At 43.5% G+C, this 14091-nt stretch overlaps 1 pseudogene; it reads right to left on the reverse strand.

Annotated features, from left to right (window-relative positions):
* Positions 1 to 8028: 8028 nt before the first annotated feature.
* Positions 8029 to 8687, reverse strand: LOC110125457 (bublin coiled-coil protein pseudogene; annotated as a pseudogene).
* Between the last annotated feature and the right edge of the window lie 5404 nt (positions 8688 to 14091).

The raw sequence follows: 14091 nt of genomic DNA on the forward strand, positions 1-14091 counted from the left end.
TGACCTTCGTCTATCTCTTGATCTCTCATGTCCCCCACTAGCACCATGCAGACTCATTTTGGTGTGGTCGACAGCTCCTTTAGCAACACGTGAGGGAGTGCTCAAAGACAAAATAAACATCCATGTAAACAGGCTGCAGAAAGAAAACTAGAGCACCAACTTGAATGTTTATAAAGTTTACGAGGTCTACTATGCAATTTCCGATCCCAATTCTCTGGATCACTGGAGTTACTGTCATAGGGATGAGGCCGTCCTGCCATCCCACTTCAAGCTTCCTCACACTACTGCTCTGAAAGCACACATGTAGCACCCATAGTAATCCCCTTTGAGTGTCCAGGCACAGGCCAGGGCCAGCGACACCTCGGCTTCCTCCCCAACTAGATTCCTCCAGAGAGGTGTCTGTGGCTGCGGCCGCCCGAGCGGCTGCGGCTACTAAAGCCGCCCCAGCAGGTTTACAAAAATATGTAATTAACTAACCTGTTTGTTGTTCAGATTTTAGTTGAACTCTCATTTAATATACTGCGTATATATTGGAACATTTAAGGGAATCTTAATTTTATGGATTTCATATGTTTTCTTTTTCAAAAATCAATAGATTTAGTATTCATGAAGGTTTTACTCACTGACTGCTTTTTTCCCCCTCGCAAATCGGATCTTCCTCTGTCTTCTGCCCCTTGATCAATGAAAGTGCTTTTCTTCATATTGCTTAGGCCAAGCACCTTGGCATCCTCCTGGACTCCTCTGTTTCTTTCATGTCCCAGCCTAACTCCAGCAGCAAATCCTCAGCTCTGCCTTCAACATATGAGCAAAGGGCTGCACATCCAGGGACAGGAGGAATTGCTGTGGCCTTTTTTCCAGTCAATTCACCACCGTCTGTATGTGGAAATATGAGCCAATACCTAGAAGTGGAGTCCCATAAACAGAATATGGACTCATAAAAGACATGAGGTAATATATAGAAACAAAGTCAGTATGTAAGTTATGTGCTTACACAAGGTGTATGAATCCCTTCTAACCCACTAGGGTGAACACAGAATCCAAAATGGGTGTAAAGGAAACATCTGTGGATTTGCAAGGGGTTAGAATTTCAGCTCAGTGTGCTCTCTCCATATCCTAAGAGGAGTACAAAATCAAAGGTATCTCCTTTCTACCTCCAGGAGAGTAGAGGAGACAAGAAGCATATAGCCCACAACTTGTTGTGCAAAGTTGTGCAAAGTTCAGGTGCAGGATTAGAGTTTTAGACCATTGTTTGGGATCAAGAAAACTTTGTGACTGATGGAAGAAATTTTCACAATTGAGGTATGGGGAAATCATTCTGGCTTCTACGTGATTTAGCTTGAACTTTAGGCTAACTAGAAGAGCCTGTCTTATGACCTGTTTATCATGCAGTGTACATCTGCTTTAGGCATTCAGAAAAGAATTCATTATCCAGAAGTATAGTATGTCCACTTTGAAGGTAGGGATAAATGCTACCCTGTCCTATGATGCTTATGCTAGTATTCCTTCCCAGATTTCAAGGTCCTGCTGATTTACCCTCTATGTGCTAGTCTATGCTTTTTGAAATCTTGAAGGAATGTACCCCTGCATGTTTCTTCCTGATGGTTCTTTGTTCTGAGAAGATACAAAACTGTGATGAAAACCATGCTTCTCCAGCACAGCTTCTGAGAATTCCTGATAAGTTGTTCCCTAGGCTATAGCCCTCAGTTTGGCTTAAAGAACACTTTTCTATTTCTATTCCTGTTACAGATCGGATATTGGTTATTTGTGTTGACACGATGATAAATAAGGCATGGGTTGGCACCATCTGAGTTAGAAGTTCTAACGTGATATGGACTAGAGTTCTGAGCAGGTTCCAAACATTGGTTCTTGTTTTCGTTCCAGTATGAATAGAAAGGACGACCTCCCCTCCCCAACCCAAAGGATTGGTCATCACGGTGATACTTTGTTCTTTGGCAATATCTTTTATTGGAGGCACTACAAACACTCTGAAAACACACCTCTGTGAGGTTATCTACAAGACCTTCTAGAACAAACAACCCCAAAAGATGTCCTTTTCATTATAGGAGACTGGAATGCAAAAGTAGGAAGTCAAGAAACACCTGGAGTAACAGGCAAATTTGGCCTTGGAGTACGGAATGAAGCAGGGCAAAGGCTAATAGGGTTCTGCCAAGAGAACGCACTGGTCATGGCAAACACCCTCTGCCGACAACACAAGAGGAGATTCTACACATGGACATCACCAGATGGTCAACACCGAAATCATATTGATTATATTCTTTGCAGCCAGAGATGGAGAAGCTCTATACAGTCAGCAAAAATAAGACCGGGAGCTGACTGTGGCTCAGATCATGAACTCCTTATTGCCAAATTCAGACTGAAATTGGAGAAAGAGGGGAAACCACTAGACCATTCAGGTATGACCTAAATCAAATCCCTTATGACTATACAGTGGAAGTGAGAAATAGATTTAAGGGACTAGATCTGATAGACAGAGTACCTGTATGAACTATGGATGGAGGTTTGTGACATTGTACAGGAGACAGGGATCAAGACCATCCCCAAGAAAAAGAAATGCAAAAAAGCAAAATGGCTGTCTGAGGAGGCCTTACAAATAGCTGTGTAAAGAAGAAAAGCCAAAAGTAAAGGAGAAAAGGAAAGCTATACCCATTTGAATGCAGAGTTCCAAAGAAGAGCAAGGAGAGATAAGAAAGCCTTCCTCAGTGAACAATGCAAAGAAATAGAGGAAAACAATAGAATGGGAAAGACTAGAGATCTCTTCAAGAAAATGAGAGATACCAAGGAAACATTTCATGCAAAGATGAGCTCAATAAAGGACAGAAATGGTATGGACCTAACAGAAGCAGAAGATATTAAGAAGAGGTGGCAAGAATACACAGAAAAACTGTACAAAAAAGATCTTCACGACCCAGATAATCATGATGGTGTGATCACTCACACTCACCTAGAGCCAGACATCCTGGAATATGAAGTCAAATGGGCCTTAGGAAGCATCACTACAAACAAAGCTAGTGGAGGTGATGGAATTTCAGTTGAGCTATTTCAAATCATAATAAATGATTCTGTGAAAGTGCTGCACTCAATATGCCAGCAAATTTGGAAAACTCAGCAGTGGCCACAGGACTGGAAAAGGTCAGTTTTCATTCCAATCCCAAAGAAAGGCAATGCCAAAGAATGCTCAAACTACCACACAATTGCACTCATCTCACACACTAGTAAAGTAATGCTCAAAATTCTCCAAGCCAGGCTTCAGCAGTATGTGAACCGTGAACTTCCAGATGTTCAAGCTGGTTTTAGAAAAGGCAGAGGAGTCAGACAGAGATCAAAATGCCAACATCTCCTGTATGCAGGTCAGGAAGAAAGTTAGAACTGGACATGGAACAGCAGACTGGTTCCAAATAGGAAAAGGAGTACGTCAAGGCTGTATATTGTCACCCTGCTTATTTAACTTATATGCAGAGTACATCATGAGAAATGCTGGGCTGTGGATGAAGCACAAGCTGGAATCAAGATTGCAGGGAGAAATATCAGTAACCTCAGATATGCAGATGACACCACCCTTATGGCAGAAAGTGAAGAACTAAAGACCTTCTTGATGAAAGTGAAAGAGGAGAGTGAAAAAGTTGTCTTAAAATTCAACATTCAGAACACTAAGATCATGGCATCTGGTCCCATCACTTCATGGCAAATAGATGGGGAAACAGTGGAAACAGTGGCTGACTTTACTTTTCTGGGCTCCAAAATCACTGCAGATGGTGATTGCAGCCATAAAATTAAAAGATGCTTACTCCTTGGAAGGAAAATTATGACCAACCTAGACAGCATATTGAAAAGCAGAGACATTACTTTGCCAGCAAAGGTCCACCTAGTCAAGGCTATGGTTTTTCCAGTGGTCATGTATGGATGTGAGAGTTGGACTATAAAGAAAGCTGAGCACCGAAGAATTGATGCTTTGGAACTGTGGTGTTGGAGAAGACTCTTGAGAATTCCTTGGACTGCAAGGAGATCCAACCAGTCCATCCTAATGGAGATCACTCCTGGGTGTTCATTGGAAGGACTGATGTTGAAGCTGAAACTCCAATCCTTTGGCCACCGATGCAAAGAACTGAGTCATTGCAAAAGACTCTGATGCTGGGAAAGACTGAGGGCAGGAGAAGAAGAGGACGACAGAGAATGAGATGGTTGTATGGTGTTACTGAGTCGATGGACATGAGTTTAGGCAAACTCCAGGAGTTGATGAAGGACAGGGAGGCCTGGATGCTGCAGTCCATGGGGTTGCATAGAGTCAGACACGACTGAGCAACTGAACTGAACTAAACTGAAAAATAACCCCTAGGTGGCAGTCTGTGTCTTCGTTTTAGTCTATGCCAGCACAGGTGGAGAAGTTGAATGATTACTGAATCCATTTGAGCCTTGAAATACCACAGTTTTGTCAAGTGAGTGTCATGAATCAATGCCGCGGATGAAGCATCTGCTATAGTGTTTATTGTATTCCTCACAGGCCAGGTCTCTGGCCTGGGAAGAGGAGAACTGAGGGAAAGAGAAGTCTAGATTGGGAAAGGAGAGGTGAAGGGTACCTTTCCTGTAGAGCCTACTCTGCCCACAGTGCCATTTCCTAAAGCTTGAGATGGGCAGAGATACATGTCAGGCTGAGACAGCTAGTTTTCCCAAGCCATCCTTCTGTTGATAAATTCTTTAAGAATGCATATTTTAAAAATAGATCTGATGACAGGTTATTTAGAGAGATGCCTCTTGAAACTCTGTCATTATGAGATCCTATTTTCTTGTCCCTGCTACTCTTCATTAGCATCCTCACATATTTGGAGAGTTGCAGCCTCTCTCAGGCCAATACTGGGGTTCTAGTCTTATATCTGCTACTAACTTCCAGAGTGACCTTAGGCAAATCTCCTTCCCTTCTTCAGCCTCAGTTTAATCATCTAATTTATTTGCATTAAACTCCTTCTGTAAATCAGTGCCTATTTGGATGATGGCTAATACTTGACTTCAGTGACTCTAATAATTTGTTTTTGAAAGGATGTTGTTTTTTGGTTGTGCTGGGTCTTCATTTTTTGGTTTTTCTGCATGTGGGCTTTCTCTAGTTGTGGAGAGTGAACACTACTCTTTGCTGTGGTGCCTGGGCTTCTGACTGCAGTGGCTTCTTGTTGTGGAACACAGGTTCTAGGCACACAGGCTTCAGTAGTTGCCTCATGTGGGCTTGGTAGTTGTGGCACACGGGCTTAGTTGTTCCACAGCATGTGGAATCTTCCTGGACCAGGGGTCAAACCTGTGTCCCCTGCATTGGCAGGCAGATTCTTATCCACTGTACCACCAAGGAAGTCCAGTGACTCTAAAAGTATACACTGAGCAAGATACACACACACAGAGATACACACACAGAGGAAACCACATACGTGGGTTTCGAATACCCATTACATACTTATTAAGAGCTTCCCCCCCCCCCTTTTTTTAGTGTCATCAGGGGAGAAGTCCAGAGGTATAGGAGGCTCTAGACATAGAGCTCCAGGTCCACTTTGTCATTCCCTTGTATCTGTCATCCTCCATGATTTGGCTTCATTGTCAGGCTCTTGGCAAGATGGCTATAGCACTTCCCAGGAGTCACATCCAGATCGAACAATTTCCACAGGGAAAACAAAAGGACCACCCCTCTGTGCATTTAGTTCTTTGGAGAGAGGAAACGTTTCTTAGAAGCACCCTAGGAAACTTTTCACCTCTCACTGGTCCCGACAGAATCATATTTCCATTTCTTTTTCATTTGCTGCCAAAGGGAATGATAGAATCCTGAACAGCTTGCACTAATCTTTTTCCAGGAAAAGGAGTACAGAAATTAACTGCTTATTAACCCTCTTTTGTCCCCAAGTTGGAAAGATAAACTGCTTATGGTGCAAAGATGAAGTTGTTCCTACTGAGAAGGATGAAACAGTCGTTTTCATGATATGAGTCAATAATTGCTGTCCATTTATTCTATCCCATGGGCCCTATGTATATATATGCAGAGGGAAAGGGGCCGCCTCATGGAGATGGTAATATTATTTACCATCCAAAGATGTTGTCATCCTTCTAGATTGACTTAAGGTGTATTATCCCGGGATGGCAAGTGAGACACAGTGTCAGTTAAGGAATAGAGTTAAATAGAAAGTGTGGTAGGCATTCGTGAATTTTATTTACAGTGGTGAGCTCAGGCAGCAGGCTGTGATTCTGTTTGCTGGGTTGCCTAATGCAAATCTGGACCAGATGCTAGCCTGTGACATATGGTATTGAGTGGTTAGAAGGCTACTGGCATAATGTAGGGGAGGAAATTCAAAACTTCTGAACATGGGAGTACCGTATTGCATCTTATGAGGGTCTACCCATTCACTGCTAACTTTGTCCTCCAAAGAAATTCAAGCATCTTTCCTGTAACCCTTACCTTGAGAAATTAGTGGGTGAGGGAAGCATCAAAAGCTTGCAAAAGCACTTTTGCTGAGACTGAGTATGCCATTGAGAAGTAGATGCCATTGAAATGGGCTCTCTGATTTGTAGCATATTGGAGGAGGCCAGGCATAGATGAGTCTAGGTGGTGACAGTTAACATCAGTAGCAAAGAAGATATTACCATAACATACATCTGGGGATCATCTGACATGTTATGGGTTGAATTGTGTTCCCCCTGTCCCCAATTCATATGTCGAAGCCCTAATTCCCAATGTGACTATATTTGGAGATGGGCCTTTAAAGACATAATTAAGGTTCAATGAAGTCATCAGGGTGGGGCCCTCTTCTGATAGAAAGAGTGTCCTTGTAAGAGGAAGAGACACTAGATCTCTCTCTCTACAAACACATTAAAGAGAGACCATGTGAAGGCACAAAGAGAAGGGGACCATCTGCAAGCCAGGAAGACAGGTCTCACCAGAAACCCATCCTGCTGGCAGTGTTATTCTTGGGCTTTCAGGCTCCAGCACTAGGAGAAAATAAGTGGGAGCTCTTTAAGCCATCCAGTCTGTGGCATTTTATTATAGCATCCTGAGTGGACTAAAACACATGTACAGATCTCTGGCCATGGATAATTCACCTTGGAGTTCCCGTGAATGAAATCTACAGATAATCCACCAAGGCCTTATTTGATTTCTATAACCAAAAAGATTCTTATGTCTGGCCAACAGAAGTGCCTGGAGTTTAAGTCACCACACTAGCCTAACAAAGGAATAGCTCACGTTCAATTCCCAGGCATGATTTATTTACACCCAGAGTCCTTAGAATAAAGGATGGTCAGGTGAATCCATTGTAACACTTGTGAAACTTCCTCTTGGCCTCGCCCCAAAGGACCTGTACCAGTTGAGCCTGGCAACTTACAGAGGGAAGCAGGATAGTCACACACCTTCCAGAGACTAACTGGAAGCTGCCTTTAAGATAAAGTACTGCCAAGGGATCCAGGACACCCCTGAAGTAGTACCTAGCACAGAATGGACAGAGAGCTTTTGGGGGTTAGGAAAAAAGGGTTCTTCTCAGAGGTTGAAACTCAGAAGGCTCAGGGAGACCCTGACCCCCTCCTCTGGGATTATTCTACCAGTTCCTAGGAACATTTAGCATCAGGTAAGATCTGCACACTGCTTAGCGTATGCATTTCTTGTAATTGTGGTTGATGTCAAGCCAGAAGGCATCCGAACTCCCCTGATAAAGCCAAGGACCCTCTCAAAAGGGACATTATGGCCTCCATTTAGAATCCAGCAAACCAAGCCTAACCTCTTCTTTTGTATGAGGTTTGCACATATTACATAAACTTGAGAATATTAAGGACCCTTAGTATGTGTGTGTGTGTGTGTGTGTGTGTGTGTGTGTGCATGCACGAACGTGCACACTGTTGGTGACTACTTCAATGTGAACACTCAAGGCCTGGGCAGGGTGAGCAGCACCCAGGATTTGGGCAGGCAGGCAAGTTGGTTGGGTCACAGGCCCACACCTGACCCTAGGTGGGGATGTCAGGAGGTGGGGGTATGCCAGGCCCATGAAGGGAAGTACCAGAAGGATGGCCCAGGCAGGCAGATCCCGGAGGATATCTGCAGGCCGCCCTCAGCCAGGTGGTGAGGCTCAGGCAAGAGCCGGCTCAGGCAGGCAGGGTAGAGGCCTGGCCCCGGGGCCCTTGGAGGGCTCCACTAGGGGCTGCCAATCGATTGGGGCCTCCCTGAGTGGCTGCTGGAACTCAAGATGTGTCTGCCAGCTAGATTCAAGCCCTCCTGGAGGCGGCCAGAGAGGCGGTCATTCCTCTCCTCCAGGTGGTCCAGGCACGGGTTGACCTGGTCCAACATGGGGTTGATGGCTGCCTGTACTGCTTTTCGGGCAAGCCGTCGACCTTGCCTTCCGTGCTGACATCCACAGACACACCCTGTTCCACGTGGCCTCCAGACACTGCAGGCTCGTGCACCCGCAAGGCTCATGCAGCGGCTGTAGAGTGAGGCAGCATGAAGGGCCCACAGACTACCGAGGGAGGGAGGGCGACAGGCGGTCATTAAACCCTTGTGCTTATTGAAATCGCCCTCCTAGGGAAAAGAAAGCAAGACTGTCACAGTCTGTCCTGATTGAAAATGTGTCTGCTGGGTGGTGGGCTCGGGTATCTCCCCGATTATTCATAAATATCTTATCGGCTGTGGCTGTCTGCAACTCACATCTTGCCATCCCGGTCTATGGTTTCCCAAAGCTGCAACGTGTCATCTCCTGCCCAAGGGGTTCCTCAGGATGTGGAGGTCAAAGAAGGTCCTCTGTACTGTCATCACAGCTTTAATTTACTTCTTTATCTTAGTATTATGACCTACTTGTGTTAAAGAATGACTTATCCATTAAGATGTGAGCTACCCGACTTAACTATGCAAGTCCAAGTCAGCAGCCTGGAGAGAAACATGGTGAGATTTGAATGTGGGGGAGTGGGTCTTCTTCTCACCTCTCCTCCGAATACAGGATTGGCAGGTATTAATTAAATAATTAATCCATTGACACATTTGGTGTTTTGTAGGAGAACAAGGGATTTTGGACCTGGGGAAGACTTGAGAGGAGTGTGCATCATTTTTTCCATGTAGTGAGGACTTTTTATGGGCCAGGCTATATGTGTTTCCCTCATAACTATTGCTATGGGGATAAATGTGGTGATGAAAGGTCACCTATTTCTATGTGGCTGGTATAAGTTTCAGGGCTCTCCTAATATTCTGTTGCTTTCTCTAACCTCTGTGCTCCAACTGGCTGTATCTCTGAAAACACTGAAATCATCTTCTGCACCTTCTGAGGGATGAAGAGTTAAGACTGGGTGTGGAATTTGCCCCCATCCTTCTCTTCCATAATGCACTACATAATGGTCTCTGCTCACCCTGCTGGAATAGACTTCTCCAGGAAAGCTCCTGACTTTAGGAATTTCCAAGCAGAAACAGACTCTCATCCCCTGTCTACTGTCCCATGCTCCCTGGCCACTGGAGAAAGAGCTATGAGGTTCAGAAGGAGCAAATCACCCTCCTTATCAATAGAGGAAGTAAAATGGCGTAGCTTATCTTTATGGGAATTGCAGAGATTTTGGCCACCTTCCAAGACTTCAAAAAGCACTTATTATTCGTACCACACCCAGGCTAATGTGGATCCCCAGCTAAAACAAGCTCTCCATGCTCGTAGGTCAGCCTCTTTGCTCTTATCATGTAGCAGCTCCTGTGGTGCCCATACATTTAGAGTGAATCGGTATGCTTGCTGTGTGGAGCATGTGGCAAGGAGAATCGCAGCTCAGGCTGCTAGGAGGTAATATCTACTATGAACCTGAAACCCATTTATGATGCTGTTTCTCCCATTGCCAAGATTTGCAAGTTTCAGAACAGAGCGGGGCAGAAACAAAGGTGGTGTCTCTCATAAATACTCCTGACCCATCTGCAACAGTTGTACTTTTTGTCCCTGAAAGTCTGATCTCTGCTGGTTTAGAAGTTCCTGTTCCCTAGAAGAAGCACATCTAGCATGCAACAAAACAATGGTTCCACAAAATGTGAAGTTCACTCTTAGTTCCTGGAGCCGCTCAAAACAGGTGGTTATGATGTTCATTCTTTAGAATGAGAACAGGGAGGAATACAAATGAGACTTGGATCCCCTAAGGTCTCTTCTTCTATGATTGTGCTGAGGGGTTACACATCAGAGTACTGCATCCCTAAGAAGCCCACCAAAACTCAGACTCCTCAGGAATGAAACTGTGCCCGCCCACCCCCTGGTAGGTAAGACAAAAGGAGAGTGAAATTGACAGAGAAGTTATAAATAAATAACAGGACCACCTTGTGGCTATGTACAGACACAAGGACTTACCCTCTACCTGTGTTGCCCGCTGATTGTGTTTTTTAAAAAACTCTTTCACCTCTTCTTTAGTATTGTAAATAGGATAGTATGGGAGTGAATTCACCATTTAGGTCATGGAAATGTAGAAGAACAAAAATAAGTTGGGATAATGTGGCTCTAGAGAAAGAAGAGATCATGGAGAAAACCTGAACTGTAAACAGATGCCCCATAACCTCACTTGTGACTGTGATAGCTGGAAATGTTTGTATGTCTTGTTTCTCTCTGGGTAGTTCTTGGTGGTATGGGGAGTAATTAAAGTATGCCAGGAGGGAGCCATGTTTGGAATAGTATGAATGGAAGAAAGATGATTGTACAAGCTAGGAGTAGAAGGTAGTTACCATTTATATTACTTAAAAAAATATTTATTTATTTGGCTGCATGGGTCTTAGTCGAGGCATGTGGGATCTAGTTCCCTGACTAGGGATTGAACCTGGGTCCCCTACATTGGGAGCACAGAATCTTAGCCACTGGACCACCAGGGAAGTCCACTATATTACTTTTCTGTCTACCTAACATTCACTCCTTTAGGAAACTGCTGAAAATCACAGGGATTCGCTTCTTCAGGCCACGGGAGTGCTTAGTATAGAAATAGAAATGATGGAAGGACAGCAGTACCCAGCAAATGACCCCCAAATTGGACCTCCAAAGGACCCTTGCTTGTCCTTTTAAAGGCCTCCACCTTTTAAGATTTTGGTTACCTCACCTAAGAATTACCCAGATTCTGTGGTTCAACAAAATTTAGCTTATGAACTTGACTTCTAGCTTCCCAAGCATCCTTCAGGAAGGATTTGAAGCAAAGTTCTTAGATTTACAGTAACACTACCCAAGGTCTGGACTTAGGGTAACATGTCTTAAAAGACTAACTGTTTCCCACTCTCTGACCACTCCCACACCTATATGGGGGCCCAGGATTCTAAAGATAGTCTCTCTGAGTTGCTGGAGAAGGGAGTCATCACCAGTAATCATTTAGGTGACCAGAAGCAGTCTGAAGGCAGTCATGGGACTGCGTTCAAGAAAGGGGGTCACTTCTGGGCATACACACCAAGGAAACCAGATCTGAAAGAGACACGTGCACCCCAATGTTCATTGCAGCACTGTTTATAATAGCCAGGACATGGAAGAAACCCAGATGCCCATCAGCAGACGAATGGATGAGGAAGCTGTGGTACATATACACCATGGAATATTACTCAGCCATTAAAAAGAATTCATTTGAATCCGTTCTAATGAGATGGATGAAACTGGAGCCCATTATACAGAGTGAAGTAAGCCAGAAAGATAAAGACCATTACAGTATACTAACACACATATATGGACTTTAGAAAGATGGTAACGATAACCCTATATGCAAAACAGAAAAAGAGACTCAGATGTATAGAACAGACTTGTGGACTCTGGGAGAAGGCGAGGGTGGGATGTTTAAAGAGAAGAGCATGGAAACATGTATATTATCTAGGGTGAAACAGATCACCAGCCCAGGTTGGGTACACGAGACAAGTGCTCGGGCCTGGTGCACTGGGAAGACCCAGAGGGATCGGGTGGAGAGGGAGGTGGGAGGGGGGACCGGGATGGGGAATACATGTAAATCCATGGCTAATTCATTTCAATGTATGACAAAAGCTACTGTAATGATGTAAAGTAATTAGCCTCCAACTAATAAAAATAAATGGAAAAAAAAAAACCCTAAATAGAGAAAAAAAAAAAAAAAGAAAGGGGGTCAAGGGTCACAATGGAAAGTGCAGGCTGTAGTCCAGCTCAAGGAAAGTCTAGGGCCTGGAACCTTCATCTGTGCTCATGAAGTCAGAAGTTTGGTCCTACCTGGAGAGGACCTTGGGGAAAGGCAGGGGGAATTGATAGAGTCAAGGTAGAAAAGGAATTTTTTTCACCAGTCAGAATGATCATCATCAAAATGTCTACAAATAACAAGTGCTGGAGAGGGTATGGAGAAAAGGGAAACCTTCTGCACTGTTGGTGGGAATGTAAATTGGTACAGCCACTATGGAGAACAGTATGGAGGTTCCTTATAAAACTAAAAATAGAGCTACCATATGATCCAGGAATCACACTCTTGGGCATATATCTGGAGAAAAGTCTTTTTTTTTAAAATGAATTTATGTATTTAATTGGAGGATAATTACTTTGCAATATTGTGATGGTTTTTGCCATACATCAACATGAATCAGCCATGGGTATACATGTGTCCCCCATCCTGAACCCCCTCCCACCTCCCTCCCACCCCATCCCTCTGGGTTGTCCCAGAGCACTGGCTTTGAGTGCCCTGCTTCATGCATTGAACTTGCATTGGTCATCTATTTTACATGTGGTAATGCACATGTTTCAATGCTATTCTCTCAAATCATCCCACCCTCACCTTCTCCTGCACAGTCCAAAAGTCTGCTCTTTACACTGTGTCTCTTTTGCTGCCTTACACATAGGATCATCGTTACTGTCTTTCTAAATTCCATATATATGCGTGAATATTCTCTTTTGGTGTTTCTCTTTCTGACTTGCTTCCTTCTGTATAAGAAGTTCCAGTTTCATCCACCTGATTAGAGCTGACTCAACTGCATTCCTTTTTATAGCTAAGTAATATTCCATTGTATAAATGTACCACATCTTCCTTATCCATTTATCTGCCGATGGACATCTAGGTTGCTTCCATGTCCTAGCTATTGCAAACAGTGCTGCAATGAATATTGGGGTACATGTGTCTCTTTCAATTCTGGTTTCCTCAGTGTGTATGCCCAGCAATGGGATTGCTGGGTCATATGGCAGTTCTAGTTCCAGTTTTTTAAGGAATATCCACACTATTCTCCACAATGGCTGTACTGGTTTACACTCCCACCAATAGTGGAAGAGGGTTCCTTTCCCTCCACACTGTCCCCAGCATTTATTGTTTGTAGACTTTTTGATGGTGGCCATTCTGACTGGCATGAGATGATACCTCATTGTGGTTTTGATTTGCATTTCTCTAATAATGAGTGATGTTGAGCATCTTTTCATGTGTTTATTGGCCATCTGTATGTCTTCTTTGGAGAAATGTCTGTTTAGGTCTTTTGCCCACTTTTTGATTGGTTGTTTGTTTTTCTGGTATTGAGCTGCATGAACTGCTTGTATATTTTGGAGATTAATTCTTTGTCAGTTGTTTTCATTTTGCTATTATTTTCTCCCATTCTGAGGGCTGCCTTTTCACCTTGCTTATAGTTTCCTTTGTTGTGCAAAAGTTTTTAAGTTTAATTAGTTCCCATTTGTTTATTTTTGTTTTTATTTTCATTACTTCAAGAGGTGGGTCATAGAGGATCTTGCTATGATTTATGTCAGAGTGTTCCGCCTATGTTTTCCTTTAAGAGTTTTATAGTTTCCAGTCTTATATTTAGATCTTTAATCCATTTTGAGTTTATTTTTGTGTGTTAGAAAGTGTCCTAGTTTCATTCTTTTACACGTGGTTGACCAGTTTTCCCAGCACCACTTGTTAAAGAGACTGTCTTTTCTCCGTTGTATATTTTTGTCTCCTTTGTCAAAGATAAGGTGTCCATAGGTATGTGGATTTATCTCTGGGCTTTCTATTTTGTTCCATTGATCTGTACTTCTGTCTTTGTGCCAGTACCATACTGTCTTGATGACTGTAACTTTGTAGTATAGTCTGAAGTCAGGAAGGTTGATTCCTCCAGTTCGATTCTTCTTTTTAAAGATTGCTTCTTTTCCAAGATTCGAGGTATTTTGTGTT

Source organism: Odocoileus virginianus, unplaced genomic scaffold, assembly GCF_023699985.2.
Source record: "Odocoileus virginianus isolate 20LAN1187 ecotype Illinois unplaced genomic scaffold, Ovbor_1.2 Unplaced_Contig_93, whole genome shotgun sequence".
Lineage (NCBI taxonomy): Eukaryota > Metazoa > Chordata > Mammalia > Artiodactyla > Cervidae > Odocoileus > Odocoileus virginianus.